Source organism: Tupaia chinensis, unplaced genomic scaffold (genome assembly GCF_000334495.1).
Source record: "Tupaia chinensis unplaced genomic scaffold, TupChi_1.0 Scaffold144899_1, whole genome shotgun sequence".
Taxonomy (NCBI): domain Eukaryota; kingdom Metazoa; phylum Chordata; class Mammalia; order Scandentia; family Tupaiidae; genus Tupaia; species Tupaia belangeri.
This window is the reverse complement of record NW_006204759.1, coordinates 109,271-122,384: the sequence shown is the minus strand read 5'-3', so window position 1 is coordinate 122,384 and position 13,114 is coordinate 109,271.

Genomic DNA, 13,114 nt, shown 5'->3' with positions numbered 1-13,114 from the left:
AGGAGAAGGGATTGTGGTGTGACCATCCCCCCTGGGGGGTGATTTCTCGAATTCTGTCTCTATTTCTCTCTCTGTGTGTCTGGTGAGCGCACGCACCCTATAGCAAAAAAACTCTCAAAAAAAATTTTTTTAAATAAATAAATGAGTGGATAAATAAATAATTTTTTAAAAAGCTAAGAACTGCTTCTGACAGGGCCTGGGGTTCTTTGTTTCTCTGGGTTGGCCCATAGCTTGGAGACTAGAAGGAAGTCGTGGGGCTGGCCAGGGTTACCCACCAGCCTCAGAAGGTGCTGTATTAGTGACATCAGCCTTTTAGCAATGGAAACTGAGACCGATGGGGCTGGGGGAAGGGAGGTACACGCAGAACTGTAAAGTAAAAATTAGGTTTGGATTCACTACCCAGACCTCAGCCCCTGACAGAAACAAAGTGAGCCGGGGGGCGGTGGAGGGAGCACCTGCTAAATACCCTGGGTGCTGCTGCAGAGGCCCTGGTCCCCGCCTGCAGCCACATCACTACCGCTCACTTCGGCAGTAGCTTCAGGGGCCAGGGTCTGGGCTGCTGCTGTTCCCGGATGCAGAGTCTGATGGTCTTGGTCAGGATGTGGGTTCTGGAGACAGAACCAACGTAGGTTTGAGATCTGGAGTCCTAGGTCATTTAACCTCTCTGAGCTTCAGTTTCTTTCACTGTAAAACGAGGGTAACGATGGCAGCTCCCTCCGAGATGCACGAGAGGCTCCAGCGTGCTACTGCCCGTAAGACACACAGCGCTGCGCCCGCTCCGTCATGGGCCCGCGGGCAGCGTCAGCAGTGAGCGCTGTGTTGGCCGAGTGTGGTGTGCATGTATACACAGCACATGTATGCACATGTTCCCACCAATCGACCCCGACACACACACACACACACACACACACACACACATCTCTCTTCTGAGGGTAAAAATAAGACAAAAGTGAAACAACACCCCCCAGAAAAAATTACAGCAACCCTGGTGGAGAGACGGTGTGCACTGTCCTGAGGTCACCAAGGCCAAACCACACCCTGCTCTCTGGGGGTGTCTCATTTTCATTGCAGAGTCACCTCATTAGCCTTTTTTAAACAATTAAAACAACCCTATCTCTCTTAAGTGTGTTCTCTCTATACTTTGCTATTTATTTAGGGTTTTATTTCAGGCAGCTACAATAAGAAATAGATTCATCTAGAAAAGCATAATCCCCACAAACCTACATGGCTGTCATGTTTGAAAGAGACAGGAACCTCTAGCTTACTAAAGGTCCTTGAAAGATTTTAAGGACAATGAGAGATGAAGACTTGAATATGGCATAAACTTTCATGACAGAATTTTCTTAAGGGCACTAAGGTAGAGTCTCCAGCAGGTGGTGTGGTGGTTAAGGCACTGGACACTCCCGCATGGCCAACCACAGTTTGAGTCCAGGACCTGGTGGCTTGCTTTCTCACTTTCCCTCTCTCTGTGTCTCTCTCTGATAAAATGAAAATTAATGAATTAATAAATGAAATTAAATAAATAATTCTTTAAAAAAAAAAAAACCTCGTGCTGGGTATATGTGGATATGTGCCCAAAATCCCAAGAGGAGAATGGAGGACAAGGGACTATGACGTGGCCATCCCCCCGGAGGGTGAGTTCTTGCTTTGTGTCTCTGTCTCCCTTTGTCTCTCTGGAGAGTGAACATCCCCATAGCAATAATCTCTCTCTTAAAAATAAGCCTAGTAAACACTAAATCAAGAAAAATTTTTCCTTTTTTAAATAATTATTTAATTTTATCTATTTAAATTAGACAAAAGAGAAAGAGAGAGGGAAAGTGAGAAAGTAAGCCACCAGATCTGGGACTCGAACCACAGTTTGGCAGGTGGAAGTCTAGCTCCTTAGCCACCAAGCCACCTGCCAGCCCCAAGAAATATATTTTTTGGGGCCGGCAGGTGGCGTGCTGGTTAAGGTGCTGGAATTCCCACATGGCTGACCATGGTTTGAATCCTGGACCTGGCAGCTTGCTCCCTCATCCTCTCTTTCTCTCTGCCTGTCTTTCTCTGGCAAAAACTCATGTGAAATAATAATAATGATAAGTAAAACAAAATAAATAATTATTTTTAAAAATATTTCTTAAAATCAGAAATTAATATATACCCATTTTCTCTCTCTCATGTACATACATGCACTAAACACATCTTCATGTAATAAATTCGGAACAGATAGACATGTCTGAGCATTATAACAAATACGTTGTGATCCAGAAGAACCTCTTTCTAATAACGGATTCAGCTAACCTCACATTCAAAAGAAAAATCTCTAGTCTACTTCTTTTACTTATGTTAGACTTCAATGTGATTACTTATCTCAAGTTGGAAATTGAAGAGTATCCCTGCTTCTCTTCAGAAAACAGTTCCAAAACACTGAGACCTGTGTGTGTATGCATACAGACTCCCCAGGCCAGGATCCCAGGGTTGACCTGACTGGGTGGCAGACTGGGGGTTGCACTGCTATGCAGAGACTTGGTCCAGCATCAGGCTCTCTGGGGTTGGCAGGCAGCACCGTGATTAAGGACACTGGACTCCCATATGGCCAACTGTGGTTCTGGTCCTGGACCTAGAGGCTTGCTTTCTCACTTTCTCTTTCTCTCACTCTGTCCCTCTCTGGTCAAATTAAAATAAGTAAATAAAGCTAAATAAAATAATTATTTAAAAAGAAAAAAGAGTCAGGCTCTCTCTGCCCTCCCTCTGCACACACATACATCCAAGATAGAACTAAAGTGTAAAGCCAGTCCCCGAGTGGACAAGGACATTCAACTACCCTGTGAAGGACTCCAGCTATGGTGTCCACCCCCACCACAATCCATGTATGTAACACCCTGTTCATGTCTTTACATATTAATTCTTGGTAAGTGTTGCATAAAATTTGATGATCCTATTAGGGAAGAAATGATGATTCATAATAATCTATTTCTAATCCACAGAACCTTGATGAAATCCTCCTATGAGGGCTTAGATACACTGTGGCTGGAAACAGGGACAAGCTGACTTGAGGACAAATAGACCTCTCATTTCAACGAACAGGCCTCTGCTCTCTGCAAAATGTAAACTCAGCTGTCCTCTTCCCTACTGCAAGTTTCTCCATTGACCTGCGTGAGCAGCGGAGCCTAGGGAGACCCCAAGGACACCCCACTCCACCAAGCAGCGCCAAAGGGGGATGTCCTCCTCTCCGCAGGCTCCTGGTCACGTGACGGAGAGCTGCAGCATTTTGCAAGGAAGCACCCGGAGCCAGAGTTGTTTTCCCCGGCACGCACCATTAATCCAGCATCAAATCGGAAGCCCCGTCTCGGTCCGCTGCTGCAAGCAGCCCGGCGGGGGAGGCACCTTGGTTTCTGAGGTTTGCGCAGTTGTTGCGATGCAAATGCATTCAGGGGCCCGGGGCCTAGTTTCTGTGACTCGCGCGGCAACGCGAAGCCGCAGCCCTCCCCAGCCTCACCGCCAGACTCTCCCTAAGCTGTGGGAAAGCCGGGCTAAGGGGCGTGTCACCCGCAGATTTTGCCTCACCCCATGCTATTTACCAGACAGAAGCGATGGAGATTCTGATTGACCGGCAGGGAAGAGGAAACAACCCCGTTTATCCTGAAGGGTTTTTATTTATTTTTTTAATAGATAAGCAGACACATCAGCGTTTTCCTGGCCACCATAGCGGGTCCCCTGGAGAAATTCGTGGAGCAGAGGGAAGAGGAGCGAAAAAGCATAGGTCTACCTGGCCCAGAACCGGCCAGACCCCGAACTCTTAGCTGCAGAAGCAGCTAGTCCTGGTGCCCCCAGAAGCCAAGGTCAGGGTCTCCCGATTCCTCCAGTGGCATGTGGGCGTCCCTAGCAGGTGAAACCTCACTTGGAGGCATTTAAGGCTGTCTTTTCACAGGGCTTAGACCGACCTAGCAAAAGGGAAGGTCTGAAATCTAGACCCAGAGCGGCCCACAATTCACATGACAGGCAAGACCATGCCCCATTCGGTGTCTGAAAGGACAGATGCTAAGGCTGAGTGTAGCTGAGCTGAGGCTTCAGCCCCACCCCAGACCTCCCCTGGGACTTCCTCATACCACTTTGGGTTTGGAAGAAAAACACCACTGAGCAAGGCTTGTTCATTTACTTATTTTTTTTTTTTAACTTGCTAAGGGCTTGTGCACTTACTGGAGAGAGACAGAGGGAAGGAGAGAGAGGGAAAGTGAGAAAGCACTTCACCGGGGATGTCCATACTGCAACCCCTTCTCCCCTCCGTTCTCCTCTCAGGATTTTGGGCACACACATGTTCTGGGGGTGTTTTCCAAGCCGCTGGATGGGGTCATGTGGGATCCAGCTGCCTCAATCACCATGCCACTGGCTGGCCCCTGTTTATACTTTGGGGAGTAGTGCTTTGATCTACTGAAAAAGAGTACTGGCTTTTTTGAAAAAGAGAAGTACAGGTTTAAACTAATAATTAGCTGTGGGCCCTTTGGTGTGTTGTTTCCCAACCTTCTTAGGTTCGGTTTTCTCATCGATAAATGGAATTAATAATCTTAACTGTTTTTTTTTTGTTGTTTTTTTTTTTGTTTTTTTTTTGCAATAGGGTGTGTGTGCTCCCTGGAGGGACAGAGAGAGAGAGATAGGGCAATCCCTTCTCCTCCATTCTCCTCTTGGGATTTTTGGGCACGAACACACACAAGCCCAGCAGGAGTTTCAAGCCACCGGATCTGGGACTCAAACCATAGTCAACTATGTAAGCATCCAGCAATGTAACCATTATGCCATCTGCTGGTCCCTAGATATTAATTTTTAAAGCTGTGTTCCAAACTTCTGCTTCTGGTTCAAAGTGGAAGACTGGATGCAAGGTTTTTTTGTGTGTTTTACATCATTATGATGGACCTGTCATAGGCCTCTCTCTTCCTTTTTTTGTTAAATTTATTTATTCATTTTTGATGAGAGAGAATGACAGAGAGAATTCCTAACAGGGTCTTGATACGGAAATCCACCCCCAGCCCCCACCAGCCCTAGATCAAGGGCACACACATGCCCAACGTACTCAGGAAGGTCTCCAAATGCAAACCCAAACCCTTCCCATGGAAGTCAGCCTCACGGAGTATTGCATTTTACCACTGCACCACCTGGTTCTGTCTTTCTCTGTGAGAGCACACACTCTATGCCCCCCCCCAAAAAAAAGTTTTATCCAAAATAAAAAATGGAACTGTTTTATTTATCATGGCTTTGTTTAGAGAAAGGAAGATGCTTAAAACATGAATTCCTATGCATGTGTTCAAAAGCTTAAAAGGCTCAATTTTCCAAGGAAATATAAAGCCAAAAATTTGTTTTGAGAAGAAAAACTGAATGGATTATTAACCTTAAATTTAAAAAAAGAAAAAGAAAGAGGACAAGGAGGTGGAGATCTAGACAAGAGATCCAGCTGATTATAAAGGTAGTCTTTCTTTCCTTTTTTAGACAGATTTTTGCTACAGGGCATGTGCACTAGCCAGAAGAAAGAAAGAAAAAGAAAGTGAGAAATAACCCCCCCAGGGGGATGACCATGCCGCAATCCCTTCTCCTCCATTCTTTTCTCAGGGTTTTGGGCACATATGCACATGTGTCTGGCATGAGTTTCAAGCCTCCAGGTCCAAGACTCAAACTGCAGTTGGTCAGGTGGGGGTCCAGCGCCTTAACCGCTATGCCACCTGCTGACCCCTAAAGGCAGTCTTTCAAACCTGTACATACAGAAAATCTCCATGTTATATAAACTGAGTCAGTGCACAGAAACAGATGAGACTCTGCCCAGCTAATTTTATGACACTATCCTAATTCTGACACTAAAACTATATAAACACAGCTTAAAGAGTGGGAGAGAGGAAAAAGAGAAATTAGGTCAGTCCTTCCTATACCATAGAGCAAATGATCTTAACTGCAACTGACGTATTAAACCTAGCATTTTTTTCTAATGAGGACATCTCAGAGCCACTATGCATGGTTACTCAGGTTGTGCACTGCATAATTTGCAGCCATGCAAATGGGTTTAATGCGTAGTCAAGCATCCTACAATCCTGGACATCAGCCCAAATAGAATTTATCCCAGGAACCTAAACCTAGTTCAACATAAGAAAATCTATAATACACTACATTAACAGAATAAGGAAGGTTAAAGCAGGTGCTACCACTTATGTACCTACTGGTCAGCCAGCAGTGATGTGGTTGCTGCTGTGTATTTTTTCTTTTATTGAGAGATTTTTGCTAGAGGGCACGTGTGCTCACCAGAGACAGAAAGTGAGAAATCAACCCCCAGGGGGATGGCCAATCCACAGTCCCTTCTTTTTCATTCTCTTCTCAGGATCCTGGGCATGTACATACATGCACCTGGTGTTAAGTTTTAAGCCACCGGGTCCGGGACTTGAACCGTGGTCGACATGGGAGTTCAATGACGTAACCATCACACCGTCTGGTGGTCCCACTGCTGTGTATTTCAACAGCAGTGATTGCCAACAGTTTATGAAGATCCACCTTGTGTCTTGTAAACCGTTAAAGATGGCAAGCTCTAACCATGGTCTCTCTTGGACGGGCATTTAAGCAGTGAGTACCTGTTTACTAGCCTGGTTCCACCTTAGACTGAAGGCGCTTGAAGCAGAATTCTGAACTCTTCCACTTGGGGGCATTGCTTGGTACAACTCAGGTGCCAATAAAGTTAGCTTTATTAGTACCTCCATCCCTTTCTCCTAGATAGACAGAGTTTATGGCAACCCAGGATTGGCAGGGTCTCATGGTCATAAATCAGTATACAAAGCTTTACTCTCTGGACCTGCTTTGAAGTGGGTAATGCTTTATTGTCCACATTCTTCTCATTTAACCTTCAAGTACTTGGTGATTTGGAGATTCCTTAAACATGGAGAATTACAGTAAAGATATTTTGACTTTTTTTCTTATTATTGCCACAGGGTGTGTGTGCTCACCAGAGAGAGAGAAAAAGAGAGAGAGAGAGAGAGGGAGGGAGAAAGCATCCCTCAATGGGGGATGGTCACACCGCAATCCCTTCTCCTCCACATCTCCGTCCTGTCAGATTTGAAGCATGCATGTGCACAGCTGCCAGGACTGGTACTTGAACTATGCAGTCAGCCATGTGGGATCTGGGTCCCTTAAACACTAGGCTACAGGGCTGGCCCTGTTGACCTTTTTTATTGATTGACTTGGAAGTTATAAGTAGTCTATGCACTCTACAGTGATTTTTTTTTTTAATCTGGGAAAAGTTCCATGTACTAAAGTCTGACAGGTATGTCTGACTATTTACAAACTCAATAAATTCATGAATCACAGCAAAGCTGTCATCTTAACACCACAATGATCTCTGCACATACACACGTTTTTTACATCACCTACCTCTAAATTGGTGAAGGCTGATCTTTTTTTTTTTTTTCACTGTAGGGCGCGTGCGCTCGCCAGACAGACAGAGAGAGACATAGAGACAGAAAGCGAGAAATCACCCCCCAGGGGGGATGGTCACGCCGCAATCCCTTCTCCTCCATTCTCCTCTCGAGATCTTGGGCACGCACGCACACGCACCCGGCGTGAGTTTTAAGCCACCGGGTCCGGGACACGAACCGCGGTCGACTACGTGGGAGTCCAGCAACATAGCCATTACGCTAACTGCTGGTTCCCAAGGCTGATCATTTTGAGAGAGGGAGGAAATAAACTCAGTCAGGCAGAAGCTCAGCCCATCTGTGTAGCTACTGGGGGGCTGTCACTTGTCTCCTGGGTAGTAGAAAGACACCCCCGTCCTCCAGAACTCAGCTAAGGAAATGAAAACGAATGAACATTCAAGTCCAGAACCTGACACGTTCAAACCCCACAGTGACTGTCTGGGCAGTGAGAGGGTTATCTACAGGACTCAAAACTCCAACCACCCAAGTATTCTAAAAGAGCAGATCTGAATGGACTTCTCTGTACCATCAACCAAGTGTCACTCTGCTTTCTGCTGTTGTGTCTCCTCTCAGGCCAAAGGTCCCTTGGGCTTCCTTCTCTGCTCGCTAGCTCCTACCGTCACCTGTCGGGCAGCTCCTGATCTGCTCACACATAAACTGAAAAAAGCTTTCCCCTCCACAATGTGCTTTGAAAACACCTTAAGTTCTTGAGTAAATTGGGGGCTTTTTTTTCTTCTTCCTTTTAATGTCAGCCTTTGGGGCTATGTAGACAGATGGGCCTTACGCATATTTAAAAGTCACTAGACATTTACCACCACCTCACATCAGCTCATTTAAGACAGCCAGCCAAGTTCTGGGGTGCGGGGCTGGTTGCTAAGGATCTCCTGGATTTGTTAAAAATACAGATTCCAGGGCCAGCAGGTGGCATGGAGGTTAAGACGTCTGGATCCTACATGGCTGGCTGCACGGTTTGTGTCCTGGACTTGGCAGCTTGAGAAACACGCCACGTGTGTGCCAAAATCCTGAGAGGAGACTGGAGGAGAAGGGACTGCAGTGTGACCATCTCCCTTAGGGGGTGATTTCTCTCCCTCTCTCTCTGGCAAGCACACAAATCCTATAGCAAAAACAAAATAAAACAAAACAAAACAAAAAAAGATTCCAGGTTTAGCCCAGATTGATTGGAATTCCAATCAGTCTCTCCAAGCAGTCTCACTCTACCATATTCCTGAGAGGATTCTGACTTCCAGTCAGTTCTTTAGATTACTCCAGAGGTGGGAGAATAATTGCTTAGCAGTTTCCTCAATCTTTCTTTCAGATTAATTAGCAAACACTTAACAAGCAGTTAGGGTATTATGGCAGATACTAGGAAAACAAAGGGTGGATAACATGCGTTAATCCTCACAACAGTCCAGGAGATAGACGCTAGTGACACACCCACCCTACAGATAAAAACACCAAGGCATGAGGGGCAAAATGACTTTTTTAAATCCTTGCAGCTGGTAAGGGGTAGAACTGAGGCTCAAACTCGAGGTTCTAGTTCCAGAACCTACACTCTTGACCCCATAAGCCGGTATCAGCCTCAAGTAAGCCTAGTGAGGGCATCGTCCAAATAAGAGACAGAATAAAACCACCATTAAACTGAGACACAAGTTGAAGTACTGGGTGAGAAGTCTGGGGCGAGTATTTGGATTTGAGATTTTTTTTTTACTGCTTTGCCAAACCGCTGGAGTGTAAATTTTATAACAAACCCTTCAATGTGAGAGTTGCAAGTAATCAGATTTAAACCGTCTGACCAAGAACATTAACATCTGCAAGATGTGGTACTAAACAAGCTGTAAAACAAAAACCAAGGGAGAAAGTGAATTATTTCCACTCTTCCATTCTAAGACCTCTTGATTTTATGATGTGCTCTAGATGGTTGTCAGGCCATGTTTGACCAAGTCAAACATGAAACTGCAGATTTGGGGCCTCCCATCCAACACTGTACTTGCAACCGATTCACCTAAAGACTGTCATGTGGGAGCCACCAGGCGGCATAGTGGTTAGGGGCACTGGACTCCCACATGGCGGACCGCGGTTCAAGTCCCAGACCTGGTAGCTTGCTCTCTCTCTCTCTCTCTCTGTGTGTGTGTGTGTGTGTCTTGTTCTGGTCAAATTGAAAATAACTATAATGATAAATAAAATAAAGAAAATAATTTTTTTTTAAGGAGGATGGTGTGGGGGATGGAGGAAGCTTGTGGTCAATGCAAGACCCAAATAGGTGAGGGGCTTCTGAAGAACAGGAATATGCCCCTGTCCTAAATGACCAAGGAGCTATTATTTAGTCTGAATTAAGGTTGCAGAAGTTATTGTCCTAATCCATAGGAGTTCTTCTGTGCTGGCTTCTCAGGGATTGTGTGCAAATTGCAGCAAAGACACTGTCCTAACCCCACAGCATCTCACTTCTTCAAAGGTGACAGGCACTGTGGTTCCTAACAAACAACACGGTTAAAAACAAACACTTTCTATTTTGGAAGGATGTGAAATGCTGAACAAGTCTTTTTCCCTCTCTTCTGTCTTTCTTTCTTCTTCTTTTCTTTTTTTTTTAAAGACTTTTGCCATAGGGCACATAGCCTCTCTTGCTAAAGAGAGATAGAGAAAATGAGAAATGACCCCCAGGGGAGATGGCCACACAGCAATTTCTTCTCCTCCATTCTTCTCTTGGGACTTGGACACGCATGTACACACAACCAGCATGATTTTCAAACCACTGGGCCCAAGACTTGAACCATGGTTAACTGTATGGGAGTCCAGTGCCTTAACCACCATACCACCTATTGGCCCCTCTTCTTCTTTTTTTTTTTTTAAGAATTATTTATTTTATTTATTCTTTTTTTTTTTCACATAAGGTTTGCCAGAGAAAGACGAAGAGAGGAGAAAGCAAGCTGCCAGGTCCAGGACTTGAACCGTGGTCAGCCATGTGGGTATTCCAGCACCGTAACCACCATGTCACCCACTAGCCCCCACTCCTCTCTTCTTAAGCCTGAAGATTAGCTATTAGAGTTCCTTCAACCTAAAATAAAAATTTATTTTCATTGATTTTTGGAATCTGATACTAATACATACATGCACACATTAATATTCTCCCCCCCCCATGAATAACCCACTTGGGAGAGGACTTAGACAAAATATGCAAATTACTCCTAAACAAAGCTAAATGCTAAATATCTACAGTAAATCCATAGCAGTGTAAAGGGCGGGGCGGGAGGAGGGAGAGGAATTTAAGATTTGAATACAGAGAAGAGACTGCAGTGTAATCACGCCCACTCTGCCTCTAAAAAAATTTTTTTTGAAGCCAGTAGGTGATGTAGTGGTTAAGGAACTGACTTCCATATGGTTAACTGTGGTTCGAGTACTGGATCCAATGGCTTGAAACATGCCAGGTACGTGGGTGTGTGCCCAAAACCCTAAGAGGAGAATGGAGGAGATAGGATTGCGGTGTGGCCATCCTCCCTGGGGGTGATTTCTCGCTTTCTGTCTCTCTCTCTGTTTCTCCAGCAAGCGCACATGCCCTACAGCAAAAATCTCTCCCCCCAAAAAAAATTTTTAAAGAAAACTTTTAAGAAGAATAGAAACAATTTCAATGTACACAAGTAGAATGGCTAAATTAACTTCCTGGCCCTGGTCTTCAGAGCAGCTGTCGCCAAAGACCCCACTGTCTTCTGTCCAAAGGCCTTAGAGGAAATTTTGGGTCTGGTGGCCAGAGGGTAGTCACCTCTGCAAAAGAAACAGCTCCTCAACCCACTGATATGAATAATTAATTTGTTTTCTCACCGGCAGCCAATAAAGGTTACCAACAAACCAGCTATTGAGGAAGCAACTCCAAGCCCTTCTGAAACAGTAAGGACAGGTGTGGCAACTCCCTGGGGTGCTCAGGGAGCCCCATAATGAAGTCCGGAGCAGTGGCCTCTGCTAAAAAGGAGCCAGAGGATCCCGGCCCAGCCCACCCCCCACACCCCCGCTTCCTCTGTGGAGCCGGTGAGCATCAGCGAGGCTCATTAGAGACGTGACATGCTGCGGCTTTTGCTGCTGTCAGCGGGAGTGGGCTCTGGATTCCTCAAGATGCTTTAAAATAAAACAAAAAGGCGCAATTATGCAGCCAAACCGAAGGCAAAGCAGCTGCATACAAAGTGGGGCTTTCTCCATAATAGGACCCCAAGCCCAGCCAGACAGCTCCGAGGCCTCATCTTCCTCCCAGGCTACAGCTGTGAGGCATCCGTAATTGGACGCTCCCCTGCTCCAGCTCTTGGATTATTTAAACTGCAGGATTTCCAGAAGTTTCGCGTTTCAATTAAGGATATGACCAGACAACATAATGAGCAAAATATCATTGTTCACCCTTGCAGTATGTTTCCGTAACACACACGGTCAAGCCAGTAATGACGGGAATAACAGTCAAATTAACCAACACGTTTTGTTTACTATGCACCAGGTGCTGCTCAAAGTGCTTTATATACGTATATTAATTTATTTAATCCCCCATCTACTGAGGCACAGAAAGTTTAAGTACCTTACTCAAGGACACATAGTGAAGTGGCAGGGCTGGGATTCAAACCCAGGCAATGCGGTCCTAGACAGCATGCTCTTGACCATCACCACCAGTGACTGCATTTATGCAAAGTTTATTGGATTTACCAATTTTCTATACATGATCTAATCTTTGTAATCATCCCCATCGCACAGAAAATAGGTACAGAAAGGTGAAGTAGCTTAGTTAAGGGCACAAAATAACCAGTGGTCAATAGTCAAGATCTGAACCCTGCTTCCTCTGATTCAAAGGCAAGCTCCTAACCTTACTTGGTAGAGTCCTTGAAAATGTACAATCATTTTTTTTTTAGAGGTTTTTGTTATAGGGCGCGTGTGCTCGCCAGACAGACAGAGAGAGATAGAGAGATAGAAAGTGAGAAATTACCCCCAGGGGGGATGATGACCACACCGCAATCCCTTCTCCTCCATTCTCCTCTCGGGATCTTGGGCGTTCACGCACACGCACCCGGCGTGAGTTTAAGCCGCAGTTGACGACATGGGAATCCAGCAACACAGCCATTATGCCAACTGCTGGTCCTGAAAATGTACAATCATTTTTAAAATTGTTCGATAAATACAATGTCAGCACTGTGTTGGAGGCAGGGACACCAAAATTAAAGGAAGTAACCCTCTTCCAACTCACACACACATGGGAATGGGGTGAGAAAACAGAGAAGGAAAATTTTCTGGGGCTGACACTGGGCTGGTTTTCCAACAGCTATTCCAGGTTCCCTTCACGTTCTTTTTTTTTTTTTCTTCCTGTGGGTATGTATGTGCTTGCCAGAAAGTCTGGGACTCGAACTGCAGTCAACTACATAGGAGCCTAGCAACGTAACCATTATGCCATCTGCTGGTCTCCCCCATCCCCCTTCCCCCCCCACACACCCTTTATAATAGTGGCCTGGGACCTAAAATTCCCAAACCCCCAGCCCTCCTAGCAGTTAAAGATGTCCATGTGACCCAGTTTAGGCCAAGAGCATGAAAATAGAAGTTGTTAGGTGGGGCTTCCAGGAAAGCTTCTTTAAAGGGACAGACAGAAAGACCTTTTGAGTCCTCCGTACTTTCAAATAAATGTTTATTTTATTTATTGTCATTATTATTTTTTAATTTGGTATACAGCATGTGCACTT